The 12,265-nt window shown below is 44.5% G+C and overlaps 2 protein-coding genes across 5 annotated transcripts in view; one reads left to right on the top strand and one right to left on the bottom strand.

The window, feature by feature from the left end:
* The window catches only part of STRADB (STE20 related adaptor beta), a 55,837-nt gene extending 49,335 nt beyond the window's left edge, over positions 1-6,502 (bottom strand). The window contains exon 1 of the mRNA XM_068247361.1: positions 6,399-6,502. The gene's annotated coding sequence lies outside the window, so the exon portion shown is untranslated. The remainder of the gene's footprint in view (positions 1-6,398) is intronic.
* Position 6,503: 1 nt separating this feature from the next.
* Positions 6,504-12,265, top strand: part of TRAK2 (trafficking kinesin protein 2) — a 94,511-nt gene continuing 88,749 nt past the window's right edge. For 2 of the 4 annotated variants that reach the window (XM_068245156.1, XM_068245152.1), the window contains exon 1: positions 6,504-6,868. The gene's annotated coding sequence lies outside the window, so the exon portion shown is untranslated. Of the gene's footprint in view, positions 6,869-6,959; positions 6,976-12,265 lie in introns of those variants that run through there. The other 2 variants (XM_068245155.1, XM_068245153.1) reach the window with 2 other exon arrangements.

The following is a 12,265-nucleotide window of genomic DNA, read 5'->3' as shown; positions in this document are numbered from 1 at the left end:
GATAGACAGAAACACAGGTTCATTATTTGGTATAAAATCATTCCACACAACAGAAGACAAACTACTTAGAGTGTAGGGAAAAAATAAAAAAATAATCAAACCTCCCTAACATTTTACTTTTTTTCTTTTTAACATGTTGTGTGCTCGACATATCTACATATCTATATTTCATTTTCCACACATTTTTATCTGCCATATATTAATATTATATCATCATTAACATGCGTATAATGCGCTAATAGTAACGCATATATTATGCATTTCCTTCTGTGAAAAAGCAAGGGCATGCTTGTTTCGAATATCTAATCTAGTGTAGTCCCATTTGGTAGGAACAACTTTAAGTACAGTAAGGGCTCTTTCACACTGGGGCGGTGCAGTGCGTCAAATTGCCTAATGAAAGTCCATGGGAAAGCTCATACTTCCCACATTGCTGTACCCTGTGCCGGAAGTGCCCAATTTAACACTTGCGCATACCTACGTTACTGTACAGCTCCTGCGGCAATCTGTGTCGGCCCGGAAGTCATGTTAGTCTATAGTGACGCAGGGTTCTTTAACGAAGTTGCCGTTGCGACGTCACGGTGTATATTTTTACAATGCGCTTCCACGCACTTCCGCATACACGACGAAAGAAGTGACCACACTCGTCACTTCCTGCTAAGACGCATGCCAGACAGGGAATACTGTGTAATAACACAGTATTCTGTGAAGGCCTGTTTTTGGCTGTGCGGCGTGCATGACGCACCATATTGCTCACGCCAATATGCAGTGTGAACCCAGCCTAAAGAACCACTACCATGAAAAATGTTACATGTGTACACATCTCTGTGATGTTGAGGGGTTTCTTGAATGCACAGCCCATTTCAAATAACAACACAGCATCTACATTTGCACAGTCACTTCAGAATCCTTGATTTTTTTCTTCAGCCATTCCTTGGTACATTTACTGTAATTTTTAAGGCGACTCATGTTGCAAGCCTACGTTCAACTGAGATTCTGTCTTCTGGCAGAGTGTATCATATTATACTCAAACTCTACCTGAAGAGAAATGTATACAGAGTTTTTATGATGTTTCTGTAAAGGTTACCTTTTATCCAGATCATGGTATACACATTAAGTAAAATGTATATAGATTCAAGTAGACACTTTTTTTTCCCTTGTCCTATAAGATTTTCATGACTCCTGCAGAGTAACAATTAGTTCTAATTATGACTAGGCATTTTATAACTACAAGTAATTCAATGTCACATTCCTGTTCAGATGTATATCTATTTTGGAAGCAATTTAGAATGTATGAAGACATTTGAACCTTGACAACAGCCTGAGCAGCCAAACAGAACTAAATCCTAAAGTATGTGCATCTTGCTAGAATGTTGCCATACCATTTATTTCAAATATAATGCTAAATACGCACGATGCAATTTACCGTCCCATTGGCAAGAATCGTATTCTGACATGTCCAATCTGCTCCTGTTAAATAACACAATTTATTTTGTGAAGTTCTAAAACTGATCCTGTTATCGATTGGGAGCAGTTTGGACACGTACACGTGATACAATTCCCCATCAGATTACCTCTTGCCGCTAATTGGGTGCCTCCGGCGTTGAAATTAACCTTCACAGCCACATATTGCGGTTTTGCCAGAGAGGGAGCGGTAAACTTTAGGAGGGGGATTTAGGGTTAGGTGCCACCAGGGGAGGTTAGGTTCCGACACCACCTGGGGGGGGGGGGGGGGGAGTCTTAGGGTTAGGCACCCGGGGGGGAGGTGTCTTAGCTTTAGGCACCACCAGGGAGATTCGTAGGCACCACTGGGGGAGATCTTAGGCTTAGGCACCATCAGGGAGGTCTTAGGGTTAGTCACCGCCAGGGAAGAGTTCCGTGTGAGAGTGGGGTTAGGTTTAGCTAAGTTTAACTATGTTTAATTACTGGCAATTGCCTGTGCCCTTTTTTCCAGGCTCCTTTTTACCTGTATGCAGGCAACAGAATGCAAGAACATGTACTGTATTGCAAACAGCCTAGTTAGAATGGACATTGTCTGTTCTCATAGGCTTTCACTGACTCTGCCAGCATCTGCAACATTTGGAGTGCCCAAAATTATTGAGTACGTTATTTGGAGCAACTATTGTATGTGAGTTGCTGCCATCACTATCCAAGAAGTCACAACAAGAGGGAAGTGCTAAAGAGGCAAGGGCCAAACACCGCAACTGCACATACAAGCCTGTATAGGCAACCCAATCTGGTGAGTCAGTCCCCCTAGGGGAGAGGCGTTCCATGGTCAGGGGTGATTGGAGACTGAGCTGTGGGTATTGAATATAAAGAATGTCACTTACAATCAATTAGCTCTGTCCATCCCGCAACACTCCTCTCCAGTGGCGTTGGGGGACTGTTACACCTGACACTGCAGGACGGACAGAGCTAATTGATTGCAAGTAACATATTCTTTATATTCAATGCCCACAGCTCAGTTTCCAATCAACCCTGACAATGGTGGATCACCGAAACTGTTCAGGAAATGGAGACTGGGCACTTGTCTACTACACTGAATATGGTTTTAGAGTGTACGATTAGTACTTATTACGCTCATTTCTTCTGAAAGGTCCCTGGCATAACAGCCCAAAATGTGAGTATTGTACTCATTTTACTGCTTATACCAAATAAGGTGGTTCTACTTTTAAAGTCACTTAATATTGATTCTGCTTGTTTTGGTTGTGGTCACTGGATGCACTGTTCTATATGCTGTTGAGAGCACTGGGTGACTGCAGAGATACAACCACCTTGAAAGATATCTGCTTAAACCTAGCGCTGAGGATTGTGTGACATTTATTCTGGGAGTAATATATATACACCTGCTGCTTTTTGAACTACTGCAATCTTGGGTTTCCTCCTGTGTCAGATCAGTGTTTATCAATCTTTATATATCTCTGGTGAATGTAAACAGTGTCCTATGTGTAGAATGGTAGCTTACCTATTATCCCATGAAAATATTACTAGTAGTAATAATAGAAGATAGACAGCTTGGGGGGAATTTCCACAAGGCGCCCCTGCACCATGGATGCACTAGGTTTAGTAGAATTTTTTCCCCTGGTTTTTGTTCTCTAAATCTAGATGCATCTTATAGTCAAAAGCATCTTATAGTCTGAAAAATAAAATACTTTTTGGTAATTTTTCCATTGTAAAGTGCTGAAAAGATATTTTAAAGAGAATATGAAAAATTATCTCCTAGGAGAAAAAATTATGGTTCTTTTCTGTTAGCTGGGCGCATCCTCTAGGTGGTGATAGAACTCCAGCAGAGTTACATCTTTCCCTACTATCCATGGCGGCCTGGAGGGGGAATAGTAATTATCGCCACCTAGAGGATGCACCCAGCTAACAGAAGAGTACCAAAGTTATTTGCATATGGCCCAGTGGAAAATTGTCTTGGAGAACCAGAAACCATTTATAATTAAATATGAACATAAGAAACATGTTAGGTATGCTAACAAACTACACTACACAAACACAGCACTTCATTTGAAAATCAATGTATAAACCTATCATTCTACTCTACTATACAAACAGTTTTGTGGAACAATCAAATGTTGACTGAAAACATGCATGTTAATATAGTGTTTATGGCTGTCAGGAAAGAATAGCTGTAACTTCCTTATTTCTTATATAAAGAATGTATTTAAGCTGCAACAACTTTTCCGAACTTGACCACATGTCTCCCTACCTTTGCCTGTTTTGTGGTTATCTCGTAGCAGACATATAGTAAGACTAGTCTTTGGGCCTGCAACTAGGTAGTTGTTGCACTAAACCTGATTTCTCAAAATATAACTCCATATGGTCCAGCTGTCTGGTACAACAAAGATGGGCATAATTTAGCATAAAAACATTTGGGCAGAGAATATGCCTATGCTATAACTCTAGCCACACACACCATGAGAAATTCATGACCAAATGACATTTATTTTATAACCCATACTGGTCCATCCTTTCATCACTATTTTTCCTTTACTTTAAAAATGATAAAAAAGCAACATTAAGTTGGGACATAAAGTTAGTCAGAAACAACGCCTTGTTTTACAAGAGAAGTACATGAAGTAATATAGATCTTTATATTAGACCTAAAAGATAAACAAGTGTGTTCATGCGTGCATGGGGGTAGGGGTGTTCAAATGAGGGATCTGCTGACTGTGGATCACCACTGGAACTCCTACACTACTTGGCTGCCAGCACAGGTTGGCCAGCTTGATAACTAGCCAAGTGGTAAGTTATTTCAGTTCTAGATTCAGTTCCTCACTAAGACACAATTTCCATGGAGTTTTTAAGTTCGCTCCATGTTCATAGGTGTGCCAGTTTCCTCTAATATTTTAAACATGTATTGCCAGGTTTACTTCCCTCCAAACTGGCCCTAGTCTATTGTAGAGACATTAGTTCCTCTAAGGCTGAGTTCACAGTGGAGAGCTGCATTGCATTCCTAGTAAAAACAGGAATGCAACGGAGGGGAAAAGTCACATGGTACATTATGTGCACATTGCATCACATACAGTCAATGAAAGTATGCTTCATTGCCAGACAAGACAAATGACATTTATTATATTGTGCTTTTCTCTGAACAGGAAGAGCCGAGATTCAAAACCAGGTCTCAGTACACACCAGTACACTATCCAGCCACTATTGGCACTGTTAACACGTGCCTTATGCAGTAACGCACTGTATGCTCTGCATTGGGATTCTGGAGTCTGTTGGATCGCATGCACTCTGAACATCGCACCACCCCACTGTGGACGTAGCCTAAGAGATAATTAGGAACACTAATTGCTTTAGGTACTCTGTAATAAACAGTTGAAGAAGAAGTCAGAACTATATAAGTGCATAATAATTTTCAGTCATACACTGCAACAAGAACTGTGCTTCTATAAAACAAAGAGTAATAATCTATGATGATTCCAAGCCATCCACTGTATTTTTTTCTATCCTGCACAAGCCCCCTCTTGCCGCTGTACTGTCTTTCTGTCCTGCACATGGCCAATCCTGCATTGCCCTACTGTGATTGGCCGTGGTGCGGACTGGATGGTGCACACACATGCGATGGAATGGTGTGCATGCAAGATGTCATAGCAACCGCCACCAGCAGCAAGTAATAACAATAACCTTCTGGCTTAGACGCCAATCTACTTGAAGTGACCCAATGGTAAACCTTACAGGGACCAGTTTTTCAATTAAAGCACCCACTACAACTTGAAGTGTTGCAACTGGCTAAATAGTTTGGGCATAGTCAGGGCTAGATTTTTACTCTTCACCGCCCAAGGCCACTGTCAGCAGCCACCCCCTTCAGTATAAATAGCCATATGACCCCCCCCCCCCCCCTAGGTAGCCCGTTGACCCTTCCCTCCAGTGTACATAGCCATATGACCCTCCCCCAGTTTAGATAGCCTGAAGACCCACCCTTCCCTCCAGTATAGTTAGCCAGGAGACCATTACCTTCCCCCTAGTCAGGGCTGGATTTACCATAAGGCACTGTAGGCACGTGCCTACAGGCTCCTGATGATGGAAAGGCGGCTCACTCCTCTCCCCTAGTGCCTCTATCCAGCCTTGCCAATGCAGAGTCCTGAGCAGAGTGTAAATGAGAGGTTACTTATCCGGGTCTCAGCATTCTACTGACCAGATCTCCCTTCAGTTGAGGTTACCACTAGATACTTTATACTGAGGGTACCTTTGGCTACTTAACTCTGAAGGACACCTGTAGCTATGTGGCAAGGCAAGTAAGGGAGAAGAGACAGCCAGCACACTTGTGGTGCAATCTGGTGGGGGTTTGAAGGTTCATGGAGGGCGAAGTCTAGGGTGCCAGGACATCTGTGCCTATAGGCTCCTCTAAGGCAAATCCGGGCTTGCCCCTAGTATAGCCTACTGCCCACCCACCCTTGATCCCGTGGTGCCTTAGTCCATGGCCTATGTGGCCTTGGCTTAAATCCGGCCATGGGCATAGTTATTACTACAACCTATCCAAGTCCTAAAAGTTCTAAAGGGGGCTGCCCACCCAAACACATCAGTAGAATTTCCATATAAAGCTTCCCTCAAAGAGACTAGTGCCCAGGCTTACTGTATATACTTTGCTTGGGCATAATACATATGAAGTTACAGCTGTGCTCCTACAGAACAAAGAGTAAAAGTAGATATGATGAAACTTTTTATATCTGCTCTGGAAGTGTACAAATCAGAGACAGGCGTTTGGGACATATACTGTATGAATACTCTATACTATACCTCTCTCTAAGACACTGCTACCGACCCTCAACTCCTGTGCCTGCTGAGAACATGAGCTATATCTGTACGGTGCATAGCCGTAGCTGTATCTTTGTACTGTTCCTGCATCTGATCGAGGAAATGCCTTATTTTACAACTTCCTTCCTGCTGACCTGATCTAGACCTCTCTCTGTCGCCCTGGGAGATATCCAGCCCATAGAGTGCGATATCTATCGTCCAGCCCAGCTGATCTTCTGCCTACGTCATCAGGCTGAGACTGATTTAGTATTGTGATAAACTCGTTCATGCTAAAGTGACTCGTGTTATTATTTTTCCATTTATTTTTGATCTCGGTAACGTGACGCTGTGAGTAGATCATGGCTGTGCGTAAATGGTTGAACTGGGCCTTTATACAGCAAGCTTGCCCTTGACAAACAAGGCGGCGGCGGACTCTAGCACTCTCCTTTTTTGAATGGATGTCGCTCTGATTAGAGAAGTTGGCTGAGAGCGCTGGGGTAGGTTGTGCCCATTGGTGGAGGGGGACGTGACGTCACGAGAAGAAGCTCCGGGTGAGCTGGAGAAAGCGCATCCCTGTGGAGCATCGAGCAGGAATTGGAAAGCGCCTGGGAGCGGGAGTACAGCGGTGAGCAGGCTGGGGGCTACTATGGTGTGAGGGAAGGGCATCCATTGCCGCATGTGTCAGTGTCTTGGTTGACATTGATGAATTCACGTGACATCCTGTGAAATGCGGTGTGTGGCTATGTGCTTATGTGTCACTCCATAATATGGAAACATCACTTGCTGTACCAGGTGCCTGCACTGTCTCATGCAATCTACCGTATCACACCGACTACTGTGTAGTTAATCCTAAACATTACAGTGCAATGTTAGACTGGTTTAAATTAATATATACATAGTATAATGTTCTGCTGTCTTCTTTTGTCCTTGTAATGGTGCCCATTAACAGTACAATTTTTTTTTATATTGGATGCAATCTTTTGATGGAATTTTGTACAATTAAGTTGTACAGAACACTAGTGTGTGCTGAAAATCGATGTAACATGATTCTATGGTCTACTGGAACAGAAAATATAATTCATCTGAATGTTGAATTTTACAATCAAATTGAAAGAGAGAAAATGCCCTAATTGACCTTTTTATGTAAACAATCGATAATTACCTCCTGATTACTTTTGATCATAAAAATTGTGTTGAAAGATTGCATTTGATAAAAAAAAAATGGTACTATTAATGGGCACCTTTACAGTACAATGTTACATTGGTTTAAATTATGGTAATAATATATACATGGTATCTCTGTCTTCTTTTGTCCTTGTACCGTGCTTTTTATTTTATTTTTTTTGTAACGATTGTGTAATGTTTACTGTTGGACCTTATAAAGTATTTTAAAAATGTTCTTTGTTCATAGTTACAATGATTTTCTTTTTCTTTGTTTTCTGTGCATGGTGAATATACAATTGACATTCATGGTTTTTGAATATGTGGTAGTTGTACACAGGGCCGCCATCAGGGGGGGACAACTATGACTCCACTGATGGGCCCGGAGCCCGCAGGGGGCCCGGGACCCCCACCCGAACCTCCCCCACCCCTTCCCCCATACGCACGGGGCCTCCGCTAGCTACAACACGCTGGGCCCTTTGTTTGAGCCTCTCTTTTGGGCCTGGCTGCCATCACCCTTGTGCGCCTTGTCCCTGCCCGAATCCCCCCTCCTTCCCTCCCTGTGCTCCGTGGCTTCCTTCTCCATTAACTCACATGATAGCCCCGATCCACGCGCCGGAACTCGGCGCTTTCCTGCATAGCGTCCTGGCCGTCACCATGGTTACTTCCGGTATGCGCATTTGACATCATGAGATGCGCATGCCGGAAGTAAACATAGTGACGGTCGGGACGCCATGCAGTGAGCGGGAGAGCGGCGAGCTTCGGCACGTGTACCCGGGGCAATGTATGTGAGTTAATGGAGAAGTGGGCACGGAGCACAGGGAGGGAGGGGAGAGACGGGGAAAAGGCGCACAAGGGTGGGGGAAGCTGGCACATTAAAGGTGACATGGCTGGGGCCCAGGGGACATGGGGAGTGTGTGTGTGTAGGGGGGGTGCGTTGATGACACGGGGAAGCTGGGGGAACATGAGATGACAAGAGGGGGGAGCTGGGAGGATAATGTGACGAGGTAGGGGGGTCAAGAGGTGATATGGGGTGCTGGGGGGACATTGATGGCACGGGGAAGCTGGAGGGAACAAGGCGACATAGGGAAGCCGGGGGCCAAGAAACGATACAGGGAGATGAGGGGACATTGATGACACGGGGAAGCTGTGGGACTATAAAGGTGACACGGGAAGCTGGGGGGGAAGGGGGGCAATATGACAAAGGGAAGATGGGGGGGTCAAGAGATGACATGGGGAGCTGGGGAGACATTGATGACACTGCGGGAAACTGTGGGACAAGAGAGATGACACAGGGAAGCTGGAGGAGGGGGGGGACACAAGGTGATAAAGGGAAGACGGGGGGGACAAGATGACACGGGAATCTGGGGGGACATTAATGACACAGGAGGAAGCTGAGAGGACAAGAGGTGACACGGGGGAAGCTGGAGGCACGAGGTGATTTGGGGAAGTCTGGGGAGCACAAGAGGTTACACGGGGGGAAGCCGGGGTCACAGGAGGTGACGGGTAAGCCAAGGGGCACAAGAGGTGACACAGAGAGAACAAGAGGTGACACAATGGGGGGCAAGAGCTGACATGGTGACAAAAGAGACACAGCGGCACAAGAGGTGATTCAGAGGGGGACAAAATAGGCACAGGGGAACAGAGGTGAGTGGTGACACAGACACAAAAACACAGAGGGACATGCGGTGAAACAGAAGGGGACAAAAAAGACATGGGAGAGTTGGGAGACATGGGAGAGTTAGCACAGGCAGAGAAGAGACAGAGGTAACACAGAGTAAAAGAGGTGACACAGGACATGCAGACAAAAGAGATAAGACATTTTTGGTCCATGCTGACATGATAGCATCATGCAAGTAGTTTTGCCCATACGTAATGGCCACACCCATTTCTCACCATGGCGCACTTTGCGCGCCACTCCTTTCACGGGTGGGGTGGGGCGGGGCCCGGCCTGATGTTGTGTGAGGGGCCCCAAAATTTCTGATGGCGGCCTTGGTTGTACACATTGGCCTCGATTCATAAAGCATTACCTCATGCGGTAATGCTGAAAACAGCAGACTTTACCGACCACTTAGCAAAATGTCAATTCATAAAGGCTGTTACTGCATGAAAAGCTGACATTACCGACTAGGGAGATAAATTACCGACTTGGCTGTAGTTACCGACAACACATGTCAGTAAATTGTCAGCAAATGTCAATTCATAAAGCCTTCAACAAGCGGTAAGCCTGGCGGTAGTTACCGACACCTCTAGTGAGGCGATAAGTTACCGACAGCTCTGATGAATGCAAAAGTGATGAATGCAAAAGTGCAGAGAGCCGAAGTCTGTTTGAGTCATCAGTGGAGAGAGCCAGAGAGCCGTCTGCGTGAGTCATTTCTGCAGGGCAAAGAGGGAATCGAGACACTGCTCTACTCTACCGCTCAATGGGCTGCGGTAATTTACCGACCTCCAAGGGCAGCTGGGGAAATCTTTATGAATTAGCACACAGACCAGGAAAATACCGAGTGCGGTATTTTCCCGACAAGATTTTTTTTATCGCACTGCTGTTTATGAATCGAGGCCATTGTGGGTGCTTATCCCACAATGAGTAAAGCGTAATGCAATACATTACCTGCAGTGTATTGCTCTCTACTCTGTGTGTGTGTGTGTAGACTTTATAAGCAAGTTATTCTGTTTATCGCAATTTAGTTAAAATTCCTCTTTGTGTTATGTGATGGCATGGTGTCCTTGACTACAGCTATTGTTACTGATTATGCTATGATCTGTGATTAGTCATGTGCCTTGGAGTACTTTTCCGGTGCCAAATGACCTACTTGTTCATACATCAGAGAAATGGTTGGATTCATCTAAACTTTTTAATGTGTTATGGATGGTTCTCAGATTCCACCTGTTTTAGTGCAGTTTTAAATCCTAACCTATGTATATGCATAGCCTGGGTGCGGCTAATCAAATAAAATTGAAAATTGCGCACAAGGTGGATCAGCGCAACACCAGGCCACCTCCGAATGGCCTCCATCAGAGATGCGCTGAGCCCCCCCCCAGGAATTCGTTTTTGGTCAGCTGCTCCCACTTAACAGCCATGCTTTTGGTGTATATGCAGAGCTTCTGTTTGGGTTCAAGGTGCCTTTGTAGTTCCTGGGGGGGCTCAGCGCATCTCTGATGGAGGCCATTCGGAGGCGGCTTGGTGTTGCGCTGATCCACCTTGTGCGCAATTTTCAATTTTATTTGATTAGCCGCACCCAGGCTATGCATATACATAGGTTAGGATTTAGTTAGTGTTAGGCCCCTCCCATGGAGGATTGACTTCTTTGCAGTGGGAGGGACAAGTACTTAATAGGTTGCATGCAAGCTGTTAATGGAAACCAACATCCTCCTCTAGTGGTAGACAGGTCATGTGTATGCTCGGTGTGTATTCGACCCCACAAGTGGGGCTTGCACTCTTTTGCAGGTAGGCACTAGTCTGTTTTTAAGTAGCGCTGCTCATTTCCTTGCTATGTACTAGTGTAATTCGTTTTTGGTCAGCTGCTCCCACTTAACAGCCATGCTTTTGGTGTATATGCAGAGCTTCTGTTTGGGTTCAAGGTGCGTTTGTAGTTCCTGGGGGGGCTCAGCGCATTAGCCATTGATCACTGGAACAGTATGGAGAGTGCAAAGACTTGCCCTTTAAGGAGATGACCCAAGCCTTGAAATGTACCCTTGGGTTCTTGGTCTTGAGTTGACATGAGTTGCAAATCAAAAATGCAGTAGGGTGATAAAGGATACCCGAGGTGACATGATGAGATAGACATGTGTATGTACAGTGCCTAGTACAAAAATAACTATGCTGTGTTCCTTTTTTCTCTTTCTCTGACTGAAAGAGTTAAACGTCGGGTATGTAAGTGGCAGTACCTGTCTGAGTCAGGACTGGGTCAGACTACAGTGTGACCGTCACTAATAAGAAATGACAACTATAAAACACTTTCCTAGCAGAAAATGGCTTCTGAGAGCAGAAAAGAGATGAAAAAGGGTCAATAGTTTATAGATTTTAGCTCTGGCATACTTCAATGAATGTCATTGTGCAAAAACAATAAACCAGTAAAAACTTAAAGTAGATTTAAATATAAAATAAACCTGTTGCATGTCTTAAAAAGTCATTTTTAGGAAGAGGAGGATAGATGCAATTGTTTTTCATTAGTTTATTTTCACCTTGGGTGTCCTTTTAGGCCTGGGGCCCACTAGAGCACTTTCAGCTGTGCTTTGGTAATGCTGGTGAAAAACAAATGCCTCAGTGGCTTTGCCAAGGAGGGCAGAGTTTGACAATGAATTATGAGTGAGCATGACGGGCAGTTGGACAGAGCAACCGCCATTCACTAAGTGCTTTTGAAAATAAATAAATCCCGGAGAATTTCCCCCCCACATGAAGAGATGGACTAGTCCAAAACCTGTCACTTTTGTCAGATTTCTACTACCTACTGTACGTGACGGTAACATAGGAGGAAAATAATTTATGGCTCATTTTACTCTGGAAAAAATGTACTTATAGGTTTATTTTTGCACATATTTTAAATTTTACAATTTTTCGCCGTAGTGCCCCTTTAAAGCTAATGTAACCCGGGTTTTATATTAAAAAAAAAAAAGGGGCAGATACTCACCTAAGGAGAGGGAAGGCTCGGTCCTAATGAGCCGGCCAGGTCGGGTCGGCCACCGGGAGCCTGCTGAGCGGCGCCGAGGGCACCTCCTGCCTGCCATGGGCTGGAGGAAGCCCCAGGTAAGTGGATAAGGATTTTTATTTTTTCATAGTCCCTGAACCTTCCCTTTTTAAATAAATATGTTTCTGAACACACCCAATGTGAATGAGGCCTTGGTCTTCAAGGAGTGAAAT

The sequence above is a fragment of the Hyperolius riggenbachi genome, chromosome 7, assembly GCF_040937935.1.
Source record: "Hyperolius riggenbachi isolate aHypRig1 chromosome 7, aHypRig1.pri, whole genome shotgun sequence".
Classification (NCBI taxonomy): domain Eukaryota; kingdom Metazoa; phylum Chordata; class Amphibia; order Anura; family Hyperoliidae; genus Hyperolius; species Hyperolius riggenbachi.
The sequence above is the reverse complement of the archived record's forward strand: the minus strand, read 5'-3'. Positions and strand labels throughout refer to the sequence as shown.